Source organism: Vombatus ursinus, unplaced genomic scaffold, assembly GCF_900497805.2.
Source record: "Vombatus ursinus unplaced genomic scaffold, bare-nosed wombat genome assembly UNPS02010612.1, whole genome shotgun sequence".
Classification (NCBI taxonomy): domain Eukaryota; kingdom Metazoa; phylum Chordata; class Mammalia; order Diprotodontia; family Vombatidae; genus Vombatus; species Vombatus ursinus.
Genome location: NW_020950390.1, coordinates 9,593 through 14,591, shown reverse-complemented (window position 1 = coordinate 14,591; position 4,999 = coordinate 9,593). Strand labels below are relative to the sequence as shown.

General features: G+C 46.0%; 1 pseudogene; it reads right to left on the bottom strand.

The window, feature by feature from the left end:
• Positions 1–557: 557 nt before the first annotated feature.
• On the bottom strand, positions 558–1,610 carry LOC114037812 (annotated as a pseudogene).
• Positions 1,611–4,999: the final 3,389 nt, after the last annotated feature.

The following is a 4,999-nucleotide window of genomic DNA, read 5'->3' as shown; positions in this document are numbered from 1 at the left end:
GAATTCCTATTGACCACATATTGACTTAGTTTTAAAATGTAATGTTACATAGATTTTATTGGTATTATTATTTATTTTGTTAATTGTTCCCAATTACATTTTAATCTGTTTCCCCCACTGACCTGCATGTGTTTGACACCTCTCCTTTAGATGATTCTTTGAAGGAAGAATTCCAGTATACCAATAGTGTGGAACCTGATGGACTCCTAGTACAACAGAATATGGAGTGGGAGAGAAAGGCATCAGCAATGAGTACCCAGTGGACAGATAGTAAGAGAATTGAGATTGTTCTCTCCATTTGGAAGGCCAGGAGAAAAGTAAGGCCAGAGAGGACCTTGGAAGGTAACAGGGGGGAAACTGTAGATGAAGGAATTATCTGTCACATTGTAAAATGATATATGTCCACAGTCATAATGGAGGAAAATGCCTAGCTTGTGCACAGGCACTCCTACATGAATGCCTTCCATGGTATGGGAGATCTAGAGATTGAAATCTTCTCCCATTTTGAGGCACATGAGGGAGAGTACATCCCCAGGTAATTTTCCCTTCTTGCTTACTGATTCCTTATAGATCCCCACTTCCCACTCACTCTTGTCTCCCACCTCCACTTCCCAATAGTGACTCCCTGAGGTGAAGCTCTGAGCCCCCAGCACAAAAATAGCATGTTCCACTTGGACACTTGCAAGCTTCACACTTTTCAGATCTTCAGAGAGGATGAGATTGGGATTTGCTGTCTCAGGATTCAGAGTAATATTCCTTTGGAAGGCCAATAGTATTTCCCTCATTCCACAATTTGTCCAATCTAGAGCAGCAGGCGCTGGCCATTGAAGCAACAGCACCTCACTCCTTTCTAATATGCTACTCGAATTCAGGAGCATCTCCATCACTGGCTTCTCGAAATTCTTCTCTAGCTCATCAATCATCTTTTTTAGGTTTTGGATATATTGGGAAACTCTGGCCTCAGTCCCCATTAATTTCTTCACATTGTTTCTTTTTTCCTTATCCAGCTTTTGTAGATCTACCTGGTTTTTCTTTGACAAGAAAGGGTGCATTTTGATGTATTCTGGTGTGATGACCCGCTTCAATGTCTGTGCTTCCATCTTATACTGGGCCCCTCTCCTTCTCTCCTGGTCCAATAAAAATTGAGCCTCTTTCACTTTCCCCAGCAAGCTACTAAGGGCTTCCTGGAGTTTCATCTTGTTCTTGGCAGACTCTTCTATGGGGTACACACTGTGAGCTCTGTGTTCTTGGGAGAGTAAGCAGGACACACAGAGTGGCTTCTGGTCATCTTCACAGAACAGCTTCTGAATTGCTAGGTGTTGGTCGCAGATGGTCGGGCAACTGAAGTACTGTAGTAAATGATGTCTGGACTGTTTAGTAATGATCACTAGATCCTCCAGGGACTTATTGGTCTCTAAATCTCTGGACTGAATGGTTCCCCTGCATACTGGGCAGGTCCATGGTGCATGGGCTTCCTTCCAGCTCCAGAAGAGACATTCTTGGCAAAAGCTGTGCCCACAATCAATAGTCATTGGTTTGGTGAAGTAATCCAAGCAAATGGAACAGGTGAGTTCTGTCCTGAGATTTTCAATCATATCATTGACATCCATGTTCCTGGGACTTTGTTTCCTCTGATGTAGGAAGTTTCCTTCAGAGGCTGTAGCTCCAGATCTGAACTCCCAGAGCTCCTGGTATTCCCTTTTATAACTCCCTGGGCCTCCAGGTTCCAGTCTCTGAATTCAGGCCCCAGAAGGTGTTAACTTGCCTGGTTCACACCTTTGTTGTTCTGGGCTTGCTTTAGAATTAGTTCCAGGGCTGTATTTACAGGAAACTGAGCTAGGCAAGCAAAAGCTTCACACCTCACTGATGGTACTTTAACAAACACTTCTTAAAAGCCTATTATATTCTAGGTAAAGAAGACACAACTCAATGTGATACTAGTTTTGTGATATATTCAAACAATAAATACTGATATTATGTAGTTGTTTAAATTTATTAATGTTACCATCATTATCTTATTTTTTAAATCTCAAACTAACCCTGTGAGTTAGTTGCTACATATATAACTTGTACCGGCCTTCCCGTATAGATAGTACAATTTAGTCTCTTTTGTTTTCAGCACTTCTGATAGTCCTCTCCAAGCGGCTGCCTGTAGGTGGGCCATGAAATCCGGGAAGGGTTTATCAGGACCTTTTTTAATCTTGGTCAGGGAGGGCCTTTGTTTCCCCAAAGCCTGAATCTTACTAAAAGCCCATAGGGCACATTGGGAGACAGCTGCAAACGCTGTATTTAGTGCCTCTTTTAACTCCTTAAACTTCTTCCATTCTAAAGGGGCCCAGGTCCTCCCTCCATCGGATAAGTGTGGGGGAGGGGGCCGTCCCTCCGCGTGGCTTTCCTTGCTACGGTTTCCTGCTCTCTTTTTGCTCCTGCTCTCCCGCTTCCGCCCTCCTGCCCGGCCTTGCTTTCTTTTCTCTTGCTTATTCTCCCATTCCCTGTTTCCAGTGTCCTCTGTCTCACTCCCTGAGTCTGTCTCACTCCTTGATTCTTCCTCACTACTGATTTCCGCTTCTTTCACTCTTTTATACACTTCTTTCCCTTGCACCTCCCGATCCGGGACCTTAACAAACAACTGTCCCATCTTCCTTCCTTCACCCTTTCGGCTAAGGGTCTCGTCTCTCTTCCCGCGACCAGACCAGCTGATCCACGGGGCCTCTGGCCTATTTCCTCCGCCCCACGTTGGGCACCACTTGTACTGGCCACACCAACCTTCTCCTCCTATAAGGAGCAGGCTGCCAGAGTCATACTCACTCTCGAGTCTTCGGTCCTCAGCCGGATAAACACACAGAGACGAGCCATCGGGAGGCGCCAACACCAGAGCTTTATTCAGAGGCCATCACAGCAAGCCATCACAGCAAGCCCAAGCAGCAAGGCCAGAGCAACAGAGCAGGAGCCAAGAGAGAGAGCGTGATCTGACCACGCTCGTTCCTAAGTACCTACTAGCCCCTCCTCCCCAGCCCGCTTACTAGCCAATGATTGTAGGGTCAGATACCGGAAGGGGCCGTCTGAGTTTAGCACACCAAGGAAGAGGGAGTGACGTAGGAGGCTAGGACCGGATACAGGAAGGAGGCGTCTGGGATTAGTGCATAGACAGAGTACGTGACCTAGGAAGTCAGGAAGGAGGCGTCTGGGGTCAGTGCTACACAAAGGGACCCAGGAAGTCAGGAAGGTCACAAGATGGAGGCGTCTGGGGTTGACGTTGCATATAGGGAGGGGACTAAGCAAAGGGAACTCAGTCCTCTGCCATCCCACTCCCACGTGGCACCGCCCCTTGCCTCAGGAGCACAAGCTCTGGCTACTTCCTTGCACCCAGCTTATCTCACATAGCACTGCCCACTGCCTCAGGGCTTCTCCATACCCAGCCCACCCCAGTTCACCACGACTCCGCCTACCACAGCCCCTGCCTCGACTTCCAAAATACCCAGATCTTACCCTAATCTTGCCACAGCGCCCACCTGGTAGTTGCCAATATCAGACAGTCCCTCACAATAACTCTTTTCATTTTCAGCATCAAGACCTGAGGCAGAGATTCAGAATCAAAGAGAGAAGTTGGGCATTGCGGCAAGTTTTTGAGGAAAGATGTTAAATTCAGATGGAAAGATGTTGAATTCAGATGTATTCCTATTGATTTTCAGTTGCCATTGGGCTATCCTTTAGAAATATTACTCAGGAGGTCAGGTGAGAGAGAAAATACTTATCTTTTTTTTTTTTTTTTGCTTTTTCCCACAGACTATCTTCTGGAGAAGCCTGAAGAGATGGTGTTGGGGGGGGAGGTGGGCAGCTATAGAGAAGTCAGTGAGAGAAGTTCCAAAGTAGAATAGCTAGGTGAGAAATGAGTTCCAAACTTATTTCTTACTAGTCTTTGACACCCACACTCTGCTTCTGGATTTTATCATTACTTTCTGTCATATTGGTGTCATGTTCTTCCTTTCTCCTACCTAGCCTATTTATGTTATGAATAAACGAAAGGATGAAAAAGAATGTATGAAGTGCTTTCCATGTGCAAAGCCCTGTGCTAAGTGCTGGGGATACACATAGAAAGGCAACAGGATAGTTTGAGTCCTCTGGGCACATGCTGCTCCTCTCTTCCCCCAGGACATTGTGCTGTTTTAGCTATATTTATTTGCCTGTCCTGTGCGCAGCAGTTGGTCAGGATTTGGTATTGGTGTTGCTGGGAAAGGCAGGTCGCTTCTCCAAGGGAAAACTAAGTCCTGTTGAGTCTACCTTCAAAATATCTCTTCTATCCATCCCCTCCTCTCTATTCCCATTGCAGTGATGTTCTCATTGCCATCCCCTTGGCCTAACTGCAATATTTGTCTAACAGGTCTTTCTGCTTCTCCCTTGCACTGCCTCCCTGCCCCCCCATCCATCTTTCATAGATTCTGCCAGGCTTATTTTCTTTATGCATAAATCCATTCATATCTAGCCTTAGTGCAAAAATCTTCTTCTTTTCTTTTTTTTTGGTGAGGCAATTGGAGTTAAGTGACTTGCCCGGAGTCACACAGCTAGTGAGTGTTATGTGTCTGAGGCCAGATTTGAACTCAGGTCCTCCTGACTTCAGGGCCGGTGGTCTATCCACTGTGCCACCTAGCTGCCCCTGTTAGTGCAAAAATCTTCTGTGATTTGATTCTATCTACTGAGTCTGTGCCTAGAATTCAAGGTTTTCTACAATCTGGTGCCACTCTACCTTTCAAGTCTTATTTTTATTATTCTTCTCCCTGTACTCAGTGCTTGAGCCAAACTAGACTACCTTCTGCCACTGAATATGCATTGTACTTTTCTGCCTCTGTCTGTTACCTATATTTAGAATCCTTCCCTTACTCTAATCCCTCCTGAATTCCTATCCATCCTTTGAAACCCAACTCCAATGTCACCCCACTCCATGGAGCCTTATGTGATGTTCCCCGTCCCCAGTGACCTTCTTCCCCAGCCTACCCTGGAA